The sequence below is a fragment of the Pelodiscus sinensis genome, chromosome 1, assembly GCF_052426305.1.
Source record: "Pelodiscus sinensis isolate ZL-2025 chromosome 1, ASM5242630v1, whole genome shotgun sequence".
Classification (NCBI taxonomy): domain Eukaryota; kingdom Metazoa; phylum Chordata; order Testudines; family Trionychidae; genus Pelodiscus; species Pelodiscus sinensis.
The window spans coordinates 183,681,117-183,695,619 of record NC_143052.1 but is presented as its reverse complement, the minus strand read 5'-3'; the positions used below and the strand labels follow the sequence as shown (position 1 = coordinate 183,695,619).

Genomic DNA, 14,503 nt, shown 5'->3' with positions numbered 1-14,503 from the left:
GCTTGTGAAAGGAGGGCGCTATTTCTAGTTCCTTAGCAGCAATTTGTAGCTGGCCGTAGGAAGGCAGCTGGGTGTCTCTTTCCCATGCAGACTGTGGGGCACTTCGCAGGGCCATAAACTTGAGTGTAAATGTGAAATTCATGAAAGTGATATTCAATTATTGCTGTCCGTTTGGTGTTGTGCTGCCTAGCTTATAAACAGACAGGGCTGCTTTTCTGTATCCATCCTGTTTTCTTCAGGCTTCCTGTTATCTGTTTTGACTTCAGCTAGGCCTGCTAGGCCTTGTCTCTTTGCTCCAACTGAATAGCAGATTTTTGGGGGAACAGCTTAGCCACAGATCATAGTTTAAGGTTTCACCTATATATCAAAGGGCTACTGGCTACAGCGGGTTAAAAACCTGTTCCTGCATTCCCTTCTCTTAACCTAGGGTTCTTTAACCCACCAGGTTAAATACAACAGTTTTAATGTTTTTAGCTTACTTTGGAACCATCGGTAGAGCACTAGTTCCAGTCTGAATATTATAATTGCTTCACACCACATTATTTGGCAAACCAACACCCAAATTCAGCCCCAGGGTATTCCGTCCTCTGAGATGGCACTGCCCATGACTATAGCTTTAACCTCCACTGCCTGGTTTAGGGCCTTGGAATACTTGGTATTAGCCTGGTCCACGGTTTCCCCATCTGAACGTACCTCAGTCAACCTTCCCGAATGCATCTCTGGGCCTTGGCCGCCAACTCCTCGATCTTCACCTGCAGGGTCAGTAGGCCCTCCTCTAAGTACTTACTGCCATAGTGCCATTCCAGATCCCATGTTAGGTTACCCATCATTGGTCGAGTATGGTAGAGCCGCGCCCTATCTACAGTCAGGATTGCCCTGCAAGAGACTGTCATGCACACGGATAGGTGTGTTGAGGGGCAGGGCTTTCCATTAAACTCGGTGGAGTGGTTCTGGGCAGTCACATACCAGTAGGTACCATTTATTTGGACCAACTCTGCATGCATTAGTTTCTTGGTAACAGCCACTTCAAACCTAGACAGATTCATTAAAGCGTTATGGGCATGTACATAGAAACTCTTTTTCCGAGTGGGAGCAACATTCATTGGGGTATAGTGCCTTTCCAGTGACTTCAGAGTATGCCACACATTTTATTCTGGTAATGTGACCATCTTAACACTAGCAGGGAGATCACTGTTCTCACTAGTGGAGTGCGAGGGATGCCCATGGGTGCTCGCCCACATTGTGCACTAGATGCTAGAAGGGTAAAGATCATGCTATGGCCTGTCCATATCGGTCTTTGTATTCTCATGGATTCTCTGTTTCCCCATTCCCACGGAGGGTTATTGGGGAGATGGGGGTCTCACCACTTCCATAAGGAGTGAGACCTTCTAAAAGGTCTGTTATAATTCCTTGTGTGCTGGTAGCTAAAGCTTGCCCCATTCTTACCTTGTTCCTGAGAACTCGGTTAATTGTTTTCAGTTGAAAACACTTCAACATGGGCCATTGTGTCACAAAGATTTGCCATGCTTCCGGGGTGACCTCTGTCTGTACTTTAAGTAGGAGGCCCCATCCGAAGTCAGCAGGCCCGACTTCCACGGGCACTATGCCAGTGTAATTAACGCATGACTTTATCTCTGTGTTTGATTTCTTACCTACGATATGCCACTCAAGTTCTAATAAAAAGGATTGTGTGGTTCTTCAAATACCAGTGTTATTACACTATGCAAAATAGTTGTGTTTAAATGAGGTGTAGCCCAGCGCCTTGTATTTTCCTTGGCTGTCAGTATGCAACTGTCCTCCTTTAAAGGTGATTTGGATGCTGGTTGCATTAATTGCAAATATCATCCCCTGAGAGGACGATAGCATGGCTTAAGAATGTCTTTCATTATTAATGGGGAACGCATGCAATTCCATGATTCTCTCCAGGTATTTTCGAAGTCTTTTAAGGCACCTGGCACCAGAATAACTGGGTCATCAGTTGTTATTACAATGGTGAGATTACTAGTTTCCCAATTGTTGTGAGCAATGGTGAATGATTCTATCCACTTTTCTGATGTTCCACTTGCAGATTTATTGTTACCTCTGGCCAAGTCCCTTTCATGGTTAGGATATGTCTAGACTACATCCCTCTGTCGGCAGAGGGATGTAAATTATACCTTGTTTTACGAGGCATACGGGATCAGGCGACAAAGGCTTTCTTTGTCTCCTGATCCCCGTCTTGACAGCCGCTTTTTGCCGACAAACTGCTAAATTGGCAAAATGCAGTGGCCATTTTTATTCAAATGAAGCGTGGGAGATTTAAATCCCTGCTTCATTTGCAATGTCAGTATGTCTAATTTACATCCCTCTGGTGACAGAGGGATGTAGTCTACACATACCCTTAGTGTGTAAGTTTTGAAAAAGCTAAATATTTCATTAGTGTGGCAATTAAAGCAAAGCAAACCCGGTGGAAGGGGGTTAAGACCCCACTCCCAGTCCTCCTTTTTACCTGGCACACTCCTTGCTTCCTTTGTCAGCCTCCATAGGGTAGCAGGAGCTGCAGTAGGAACCATCTTATGGTTACCTTTTAGTTCCTTTTCTTGTTTACCTGTGGAGACATTGTTTGCATTCACCTCGCTTAAACAATTACTAAACTATTATCCTTCCACTAAGTTTTTTAGAGTTGCCGTTTGATTGGGCCCTAACCTTTTTTTTTCCTTTTCTCTTGCTAAACAGTTTCTTTTTCAGTTGCTCTTCAGCTGGTACCAGCATTTTCTGATGTTCTGAAAGACAAAAGAACAATTTTCTACCCCCTGGGGGTGGCAAATCATATTTTGAAATCCTTTTTTACTTTGTTACAAGTATTCTTGCTGATTTTCTTGATCAGCCTGTTGTTACCCAATAATTATTTATGCTTTTGGTTTGTAAATCAGCTTTTGAGGGTTTGGGTAAAGTACTTCACTGCTCAATTGTTAAGTTAAAGATGATATGCCTCAGTTTCCCTATTTTATACCACAGACCAGGTTTTTAATAATCTGTCTGCTGTGAAGTTCCAAATTTATTCACAGGTAGTAACTGAGAGGCTTTACCACTATAATGATTTTCCTTAGCACAAGGTGTTTGCTAGTTATCTTTCCAGCAAGCCTAAAAGGCTTTCTCTTTGAGGCACAAGAGGTGTTTTACAGATTTCATGTAGCTTATTATCAGTTTGCAATTTTAAGCGAGAGGGCATTATCCAAAACAAAATAAAACCAATTCATTTGAAACCTACCAAACAGATTCACAAATTTACAATGCATTCCCTGCTGTGCATTTGACCAGTTAAATTCCAGTAGAATCCCTTATTTCTCATTTAGCAAATTTAACAAAAGTGTCCATAGCCAACTGTTTAAATTAGATTGTTCTTCTTCGAGTAGTGTCCCCGTGGGTGCTCCACTGTAGGTGAAGGGTCGCCCTGAGCCTCAGATCGGAGCTTTCTATAGCAGTTTCCCCTGTTGAGTCACGCATGCCCAGGAGGCGTCTCGAGCCCTTGCCGCCTCCTGAGGAGTGTGACTCATCCCCCTCCCTTTCAGTTCCTCTTCAACCGCCCTCGCCTGTGGACGGAGCAAACAGGAGCTCCCTGTCAGACTCTCTGACTACCTTTTTTCTCCCTAGTTTAGTTATAGTTCTTTCCCCTGATATCCAAGTTACCTTCCCTGTTTCTTTTTAAAAGAAGAAAAACAATTTTTAGTAATAAGGGAAATACACTTACCTAACCCCCCCCTCCCCCCTCGGGGGGGCTTGAATCACCTCAGACCGGGTCTCAGAGATACCGGAGTTTTCACAGCTCTTTAACACAGAGAAGAAAGAACAGATTTAAAAAAAAAAAAAAAAAAGAAAGAAACCAACACGGACTGACGACAACAGCAGGAACACTAAAATAAATACAAAAAAAAAAAAAAAAAAAAAGCTTAAAGAGGAGAGAACCGGACATGTCCGCCTCCTCAGGCTTTAAGAAGTGCGACCAATGCCGGGACCCTATGCCGGCTTCGGATGGTCATTCAAAATGCATTCGCTGTTTGGGGGAATCTCACTCTCCCCACAGCTGCACTCATTGTAATTCCCTCACGGCGAGAGCCAGGAAAGACCGTGAGCTCCGCCTAAGAATGATCCTATTCGAAAAAGCCTTGCAGCCCGCAGAACAGCCGGGAACGCGCCAAGAGCCTCCCCCTCTCTCCAGAACCGAGCTGAGGGGTAGAGCCTCACCATCCCGCTCCTTATCAGCCTCCTCCTCTCCTAAACATGGAGTAGAGGCACACCAGACCGGGAGGACGCCCGCCACAAAGGCTTCGGGGCGATCCTCCCACTCCGCGCCGGCATCGGGGCACGCCACTGCTGAGCGGCCCCGGGAGCGTTCAAAACAGCCGGCACGGCAAGAAAAGCCGGCGCCGAAGCAAACCGCGGTGCCGCTTCAAACAGCGGCACCGCTTTCAACTGCACAGCCTTCCGTGGCGCCGAAAGCCACAGCGATCCTTAAAGCTACGGTGCTGACTAAAACCACGGCACCGCAGCAGAGTGACCCACAGCCCAAACGCCCGGCACCACCTCCAGATAAGCAGCAGGATGCTGCACTAACGCTGCCAGGGCAAACTGACAGGCAGCCAGACGACACTGCTATGGAGCAGAGCCAGCAAGAAGCTCTCTCACACAGCAGTCTTTCTGCTCAGTGTCTGCCTTCCACATCCTACTCACCTGGGCAGTCCCTATCACGGCTATCCCCTCCCAGGTCTACACCAATCTTATCCGGCCGAGACGCTCCCCTTCTTGAGGATGATCACCACACATCTTATTCCTCGAGGCACCCATCACCTAGGCAATCTCGCTTTTATGACTACGGAGCCCCACCACAACAGAACCCATGGCACCCGTACTGGCCTTACCCACCCCCACCTTATCCACAATGGGGACCCTGGGAACACTGGGAATCACGTGGACAATGCTCCCCAATTCACTCCACTCCATCCCGGAGAAGCTTATCTCGGCCGCAGTCCCTACCTCCAGCAACTCTTTCGGATGAGGAGGTGGACCGAATCTCTGACAATGAATCAGACACTCACTCAATAAACGTCACACATTCTGATGCTCCCGATATACAATCAGATGAAGCCGTAGTTCCATCAGATTCTGCACCAATTGACGACCTAAAACAATTCCAAGATCTATTCAAGAGGGTTGCAATAAGCCAGAATGTTTCCCTGCAGGAGGTCCAGAGGAAACAATACCAACTGCTAAAGAATCTCCATCCCACATTACATAGCAAGATTGCCCTCCCTATAGACGAGGCAATAATGGAGACCTCGGAAGACCTCTGGAAAACACCTGCATCCATTCAACCAACGAATAAAAGGATCGATAGGAAGTACTTTGTCCCATCAAAAGACAACGACTTTCTTTTCACACACCCACAACCCAACTCGTTAGTAGTGGATTCAGCGCAACAACGTGCAAAGATCCCACAATACAAGTTGGGCAACGCAGACAAGGACCACAAAAAGCTGGACTCCTTTGGCAAGAAGGTATACTCCTCTTCCACCTTACAACTCAGAATATCGAACTACTCTGCTCTTTTAGCAAATCATGACTTTGACAATTACTCAAAACTGGGAGAGCTGATACCACATCTCCCCGAGTCTAAAAGATCCATCCTGAAAACAATAGTTCATGAGGGCCATATGATCGCCCGCACTGCTCTTCAAACCGCAATGGATGTTGCTGACACCGCAGCCCGAATTACAGCTACAGCGGTAGTCATGCGTAGAACCTCTTGGCTCCAGTCATCAGGAGTTCCCCGCGATCTCCAGCCTAAAGTAGAGGATCTGCCATTCGACAAGCACAAACTATTTGCAGCCACTACGGATGAAATACTCCATAACAGCAAAAATTCCAAGTCTACACTCCGCACGTTGGGCATGTGCACGCAGCCCTATAGACGCGGACGATACACCCCATATAACTCATACAACCGATACCGATATGGGCAATATAATAGATCACAGAGGCCCTATGAAGACACTAGACCAAGGCAACGAGGTCCCAGAAGACGCCACAACCAGGCCCGCCCACCAACTACCCAACCATCTAAACAGCAAATTTGAAGATTTGGTCGAGGGCCTGCGACACCCTGCTTACGATCTAGCACTACCCCAACATGGCCATCTGTTCACCCATCGTTTGCGCCCATTCCTTCCTCAATGGGAGTCCATAACATCGGACCGCTGGGTTTTGGAAATCATTCGAGTGGGCTACACCATCCCTTTCACCTCTATCCCCCCTACCCTTCCCCCTATCCCGTCCCTCTTCAGGGACCACTCTCACGAGACCCTTCTGAAACAAGAAATCGATCGACTCCTCCTCATCGGAGCAGTAGAAAGGGTACCCCGAGAGTTCCATGGGAGAGGGTTTTACTCGAGCTATTTCTTAACCGAAAAACGAACAGGGGGCTGGAGACCTATATTGGACCTCCGCAAACTGAACAAATTTCTCAAGAAACAACATTTCAAGATGGTCACACTCTCCACAATCATTCCTGCGCTAGATCAAGGGGACTGGTTTGCAGCCCTCGACCTCCAAGATGCCTATTTCCATATAACCATCCACCCCTCCCACAGACGTTACCTGCGCTTCATGTTGGGACCAGACCACTTCCAGTACAGGGTTCTCCCCTTCGGCCTCTCATCAGCCCCGAGAGTATTTTCGAAGGTACTGGCTGTCGCGACGGCATATCTCAGACGACAAAACGTCATCATATTTCCCTATCTAGACGACTGCCTCCTAAAGGGATCCTCGTACGCCGAAACAGCCTCTATGATACAGACGACCACGACCCTCCTCAGTCGTCTAGGCCTTCTAATCAACCAAGACAAGTCAACGCTGTATCCAGTTCAAGACATAGAGTTCATTGGTGCACGCCTGGACTCAGTGACAGCCCGGGCATACCTACCTCAACAACGTTTTGCAACTATGCAAGAAATTATAAATGGGATGCTTACAGTTCCTACCACCACAGTACTTACATGCCTCAGACTAATGGGCCACATGGCTTCCACCACCTATGTAGTCCACCATGCTCGCCTGCACTTTCGATGTCTTCAACTCTGGATGGCAACTGTTTATATCCCATCACGGCACCCTCGAAACAAAACGGTTACTATCCCACCAGACATGCTGGGATCCTTACGATGGTGGACAGTGCCAAGCAATCTCTTGACAGGGGTTCCGTTCCAACAAACCGAACCCACTATCCAAATCACCACAGATGCTTCCCTGCTAGGCTGGGGGGCACATATGAACGGCCACGAAGTTCAAGGCAGATGGTCCCCAAACGAGACACACTTACATATCAATCTCCTCGAGTTAAGGGCAGTAAGGAATGCCTGTGCACACTTTGCCTCCTCCATCGCCAATCACACAGTCCGCATCCTAACAGACAACATCTGCACAATGTTCTACATAAACAGGCAGGGTGGAGCCCGCTCCCGCTCTTTATGCGCGGAGGCTATTCGCCTGTGGAACTCGTGCATCCGCAACCAAGTCACCCTCATAGCGTCCTACTTGCCCGGGGTGAACAACATCAAAGCGGATTCACTCAGCCGAAACTTCGCTTTGAACCACGAATGGGAGTTACATACGGAGGTGGCGAACTCAATTTTCCACCAGTGGGGATGGCCATCGATAGACCTCTTTGCTTCTACCCAGAACACCAAATGTCCCCAATTCTGCTCACGTGCGGGACTTGGCAAACACTCTCTGGGAGATGCCTTCCTGATCAATTGGACAGCCTCCCTACACTACGCCTTTCCTCCCATACCGCTCATCCCCAGAGTCCTGCGCAAGATCCTGAGGGACAAAGCCCTAGTCATCCTGATTGCGCCATCATGGCCTCGACAAACCTGGTACCCATACCTTCACAGGCTAGCGGTCCAGCCCCCCTACCCGCTACCGTACCGGATAGACCTACTATCTCAGAACAACGGCAAGATACTGCACCCACAACTCAATACCCTGCATCTTCAGGCTTGGCTTCTCTCTGGTTCTCAGAGGTAGAAGATCGCTGCTCCCAGCAAGTAAAGGACATCCTCCTCCAGAGCAGGAGACAGTCTACTCGGAAAACTTACCAACAGAAATGGGCACGTTTCTGTCACTGGTGTCAGCGAGTCAAAATGGAGCCCCGTGCCTCACCATTAGATACCATTCTAGATTACATTCTGGACCTTAAAGCATCAGAACGCTCTGTCTCTTCCCTAAGAGTACACCTCTCTGCAATAGCAGCATTTCATACACCAGTAGATGGATTCTCCGTTTTCAACCACCCTATTACAAAAAGATTCCTCAAGGGACTCCAGAATGTATACCCACCACATAGGACTCCACCCCCCTTGTGGGACCTAAATCTTGTTTTGAACTACCTCACCAGACCTCCCTTTGAGCCACTGACAACAGTGCCACTTCCTTTCCTTTTTATGAAGGTCTGTTTCCTCCTAGCCATCACCTCAGTCAGGAGGGTGAGCGAACTTGGAGCGTTAATGTCAGAACCTCCTTACACAATTTTCACAAAGGATAGGGTCATACTTAGACCCCACCCCACGTTTTTGCCAAAGGTCGGTACAGAATTCCATATTAACGAACCGATCGTGTTACCTACCTTTTTCCCAAAACCGCACTCGTCGCAGACAGATGCCACTCTGCACACCCTGGACATCCGGAGGGCTCTGGCCTTCTTCCTAGAAAGAACAAAACCATTCCGTAAATCTGAAAGACTTTTTATCTCCATCGCTGAACGATCCAAAGGCACACCGATATCATCTCAACGAATCTCAAAATGGATATCTACATGCATAATTAAGTGCCACTCACTGGGCAATAGACCGCTGATATGCCCACCAAGAGCACACTCTACTCGAGCCACGGCTGCCTCCACAGCCTTTCTGAGCAATGTCCCCCTAAGAGACATTTACCGGGCAGCAACATGGTCTTCAGATCATACCTTTGCTAAACATTACGCCATTCTTCCACAACTTAAGAGTGACTCAGCAGTTGCCACGGCAGTGCTCTCCACCACTGCCAAACACTGACTCCGGCTCCCTCCAACCATATACTGGATACTGCTTTGTAGTCACCTACAGTGGAGCACCCACGGGGACACTACTCGAAGAAGAAAAGGGAGTTACTCACCTTGTGCAGTAACGACTGTTCTTCGAGATGTGTGTCCCCGTGGGTGCTCCACGACCCTCCCTACCTCCCCTCTGCTCGGAGTCGAAATTACTCGGGCGGAGACGAGGAACTGAAAGGGAGGGGGATGAGTCACACTCCTCAGGAGGCGGCAAGGGCTCGAGACGCCTCCTGGGCATGCGTGACTCAACAGGGGAAACTGCTATAGAAAGCTCCGATCTGAGGCTCAGGGCGACCCTTCACCTACAGTGGAGCACCCACGGGGACACACATCTCGAAGAACAGTCGTTACTGCACAAGGTGAGTAACTCCCTTTTTCTTTGCCTGAATTATTTACATAATGCTTAGGAGAGAGGCCGTACAAAAACAAGTCCATTATAGCAGATTTCCTTTCAACACATTACAGCAATTGCTTAATTCCTTCCACACTCTCAAGGAGTCAAATTCTCACCTTCTTCTACCCTTAATCACTTGCATTATCCCTTAAATGAAAACTTTCCTTATTCCCTAGTAATTTAACTTTCCAATGCCTGTAATACTGCTTTCCTTATTCTTTCTTCTATGCCCACACAGGGCCCCAAACCTCTTACTCACTTAAATGCTTATTCTTCCTTACAGTCTGTACCTGATTCTGCTTTTCCTGCTAAATGCCTCCTTTCCATGGACACAGGTTTTGTCCATTAGTAATTATGTAAGAAGGGTGAGCATTTCAATTAGCCACCACACCTTCTGGTTCCTTTCATTGGGTAAATCCAAATGTTCATTTTTACAGCTATATTTTCTTAAAAAACTCCTTAGCACAGGGTTTTTCATAACAGACAGACTGCAGCAGTATCTTGTGGGTAAGATTAAGGGTTTGTAAACATTTGCCAATTTACTTTCAAGGTCCGCATAATGTAAACAAGCTAAAGTATTATCAGACCATGGGCCATGCTTAAACTTTTTCAATACTTGCTTTAAAAACATGGTTTATTCCTTCTCCTCTTCCCATACACTGTGGAATGCGCTTAGGAATAGCTGTCCAGCCGGAGGCACCCCCTTATTCTTCTTATGCACTTCCAACATCTCCAGCACCTTTTGGATAGAAGCGGGACTGACCCCATCCGCTAGCTCCCCCTCAAACCGCATGGCATGTATTACATCATACCATATTTAAGCAACTGAACCCCAGGCTGATGTGCATGGCCAGCCTGGAATTTGGTGCTCTTCCCTACTCTCTCCCTCACCCATCTGCTTCCCCTTCTTCCACATGCTGAGCGATTTGTACCAAGAGAACCCTGCTCGCTGCACCAAATGTTGCTGGCACAAGTGAGTCTCAGGTCTGACACTGGGTTCTCAAAGTAGAAAAAACGCTACACGTGTATCTGTCAAACACAAGGGCTGCGTCTAGACTGGCATGATTTTGCGGAAATACTTTTAACGGAAAAGTTTTTCTGTTAAAAGTATTTCCACAAAAGAGCATCTAGATTGGCATGGATGCTTTTGTGCAAAAAGTGTTTTTGTGCATAAGCATCCGTGCCAAGTATAGATGCACTAATATACTCCATTTTAGCCATCAGGCTTTTTTGCAAAAATAAGGTGTCTGTCTACATTGGCCCTCTTGCACAAGTATTCTTGCGCAAGAGGGCTTATCCCTGAGTGGGAGCGTCAAAGTATTTGCGCAAGAAGCACTGAATTCTTACATTAGAACATCAGTGCTCTTGCGCAAATTCAAGTGGCCAGTGTAGACAGCTGGCAAGTTTTTGCACAAAAGTGGCCGCTTTTGCGCAAAATCTTGCCCGTCTAGACGTACCCAAGCAGTTTATTTCCTGACAGCTATCAGCTGTGCCCCTTAACTAAAAGAACTACATGATAGGAAAAGTGGCATTTCTTACATCCCTTCTGCTAGCCGGAAACCCCATTTCAGCTTTGGATGAAGTGGGAGACTGTCTCAGCTTCCGAGGTGCCAGTATCCAAAGCCAAATTGCGGTGAGGTCCAAATTGCTGTGCTCTGGTGCAGCATTAAATACTGTGTCTCTACCTTATTTGTCGCAGTTTGGAAATATCCGGGGATTACTCATTGTTTGTTACAGTATAGCTCAGCTGTACTGCTTGTCCTTTGACTTTGTTTACATGATCAGTACATTTAGGTAAACAAGATTGTTACATTCCCATCCTTTTTTACAATTTGTTCTTGCTACAGTGACGTATGTTCCTAGAGGCTTGCTTCTGGCTCATCAGTAGTAGGGAAAAGGGGTGGGGGGAATGACAAAGGGAGGAAAATGCAGGCGTCACCACCCCAATACTTCACACATACAGAGTTCTTCCACAATTGACCCCTACAAGTGGTAACAAGTTAATTTAGTCCCTACCATTTTGTATGTATGGATTGGATTATGTACATGCGTTATTTTGCATTTATCAGCAGTGAATTTCATTTGTATTTATTTGCGTGGTCACCCAGTTTTGTGAGATCCCTTTGTAACTCTTCATTGTCAACTCTGGACTTAAAGATCTTGAGTAATTTTGTATTGTCTGAAAATTTTCCCACCTTCCTGTTCACCCCTCTATTCCAGGGCGTTTATGAATTCACAGCCATGAAAAATGCCTCATGGATTTCATGGGGTCACTCACAGCCCCAGCACCTCCTGCTGGGTGTTTTGGGAATTAGCTCAGTCCTAGTGGATGTGACTTCATGTGGCTTTCCTGTCCTCACCTCTGCCTGTAGATTCATTATGGCTCCCTTCTCTCAGTGTCTGCTTCATGAGACAGGCCTCCAATTATGTTATCATTCAGTTTCTTCCTCTTTCAGGGGATTCCTCCAACAAGACTCCAGCCACTCAATGCAGTGGATTAGCAGTCCACAGCTGGACCACTCCTTCAGTGACTAAGGTGTGGAGGAGGGTCAGGCCTAACCACTACTTCATGTCCCAGCCCAGGAATCCTGTAAGCAGTAATTTTCTGCTGCTTCTTCCTTTCAGCTTATTATCTCTATTCCCTAGGCCACTTCCTTACAGCCCCAGTTCCTTCTGCTCTTGCCCGTGGCTTCAGTTCCTTTGACTTCTTCCCAGGACCTTGAGTCTGTAAGTTTTGGCAGCCCATCAGAAACTCCCCCCTACTTCCTTCAGTCCCTATATCTTCATATTTGGGTTCTTTTCGAGCACCAGGCCCAGATGATATTCACCCAAGTGACATAAGAATATTTAATTTACCACATCTATTGGAACGTCAGTCCAGCACTCTTTCTCAAAGTTGTCACCTAAAAAGAATGGCTAAGGTGTGGGAAGTCTCCTTCATATTCTCTGCACTATAGATCAATGTAAAGAATTCATTTTAGGTTCTCTGCTGCTGAATTTTCTCCCTTGAGTGCTCCTTTAGAGCCTCATTTGTACAGCGGGTAGAGGTTGGGAAAAATTGTGGAAACCTTGAAAACCCTCCTAGCTCTGGTCTACACAAGGGAATTATTTTGAAATAACCCAGATTAGGTCAAATTTATAAGCAGAGGGCCACAATATCAAGCCCTTTATTTCAGGGATGGTGTAGACGGAGCTTGGTCCTGCCTTGAGGGCAGAGGGCTGGACTCGATAACCTCTCGAGGTCCCTTCCAGTCCTATGATTCTATGATTCTATGAAAATACAGGCTGGTTATTTTGAAATCTGTACTCTTGCTTTTTCAGGGGATAACATTAATTTCAAAATAGTTATTTCAACATAGTGATAGTGTGGATGCTCTAGTGCCGCTATTTCAAAATAACTACTCCCCAGAGTAATTTGAACTAATCACTCCACAGTGCTTCCTGGGGCTCTAAGTCGATGTAGCATGTCTACATTAACGGAGCCTGGCTTGGACTAATTTACTATTTCAATTTTGTTATTTTGGAAGTTTTTAAATAAATTTCAGTTATTTTGAAATAGATTTATACACTAGGAGCATGTCTACAATAGGAAACTATTTCCCTAACAACTTTACCCAGAGTTGCAGGGGAGGGAATTTCTTGTGCTTCTTCCTTCTCAAATGTGCCATGTACAACACAGCTCTGCTATAAATCTAATCTATTGTATTGTTTCAGATGAATTTTTCCCCCAAATTCTGTTTTTCTAAACTTATTGTCTTTCTCTCACTCCTTTTTAATGTTTTGGCTTAACAATTCTATATATTTACAATATTTTCTCTTTGATTTTTTTTAAATGTGTCTTTCTATCTTTACATCTCTCTTTTTTTCTTTTTCTTTTTTTCAGATTTTTTTTCAGACTGGATTGTAGTCAAACTACATTGTGGATTTAATCGGCCAAAATTAGTGACAGCCTATGAAGGCAGGCATTAATATCATGTAGTTAAAAGCAACTCTACTGGCTAAGTCTTATGCCTATAAAACTTGTTTAAAATTACTGAAAACTGAGTTTCTTTACTCTTGGAATATACATGATAGAGCAGGGTGATGCAAAAATGGTGTGTGTTTTCCACAGCGAATTGCTGCCATGGGTAATGTTGATTCAAAAGAGTGGATGTGAAGCAGGATTAGAGGCTCTTTTCATGCGTGTGAAAATATTTTTAAAGTCCCGGAGAGTACTGATTATAGTATCACAGCAGTTGGTCTGTCTAGATGTTCCCGGTTACAGAACAACACCCTTCTCTGATACTTTCTTGAATGTCAATGATAGTGAAATTCGGGCATGGAACTAGGACACCCCTCATGATAAAAGTTGATTATAGTCACACTGGTGGAATTTACCCAGTCATCAGATGACTCTCAATCTTGCTACCAGTCTGTGCAGCTCGAAGAGTTTGCGTAACAGGCTTAAATAGCCAGCTGATTATTTCTCTGGTGTAAGGAAAATCACCAGGTAGCATAAAACTATAGCTGACTATGCCATGTTCCTTCAAGAGCTGAGCATACAGAAAATGGCACAGATGACAGGCAGTGTGGCTGGAGCTCACTGTTCTCTGGCAGTCCTTGGCTGACAGACAGCTCCTTGGAGAATGTTGTACTCAGGGGAAGTTGAGACAACCCTGAGGTAGCTCTAAACTAAGCTAGGAGTGCCCCGGGGTCTGGTGACCTAAGAATGACCACTTTGCAGTTTCTCCACTGCCGCCTAAGAGTGACTGTATGGATTCAGTTTTGCTAGTAAACAATCTGGTAGTAAGTGTCTATGGGTATGTCTATACTACCCTCCTAGTTTGAACTAGGAGGGTAATGTAGGCATACCGCACTTGCAAATGAAGCCCGGGATTTGAATTTCCCGGGCTTCATTTGCATAAGCGGGGAGCCGCCATTTTTAAAACCCCGCTGGTTTGAACCCCGTGCAGCGCGGCTACACGGGGCTCGAACTAGGTAGT

At 46.1% G+C, this 14,503-nt stretch overlaps 2 long non-coding RNA genes across 2 annotated transcripts in view; one reads left to right on the top strand and one right to left on the bottom strand.

Annotated features, from left to right (window-relative positions):
• The window catches only part of LOC142820880 (uncharacterized), a 38,043-nt gene extending 24,121 nt beyond the window's left edge, over nucleotides 1–13,922 (top strand). The window contains exon 3 of the long non-coding RNA XR_012897835.2: nucleotides 13,405–13,922. This is a non-coding gene — a long non-coding RNA (uncharacterized LOC142820880). The remainder of the gene's footprint in view (nucleotides 1–13,404) is intronic.
• LOC142829376 (uncharacterized) lies at nucleotides 3,377–9,474 on the bottom strand. The gene is made up of 3 exons (XR_016347922.1): nucleotides 9,190–9,474; nucleotides 8,660–8,738; nucleotides 3,377–3,807 (listed from the first exon to the last, which is right to left on the bottom strand). It is a non-coding gene; the product is annotated as an uncharacterized LOC142829376 (long non-coding RNA).
• Nucleotides 13,923–14,503: the final 581 nt, after the last annotated feature.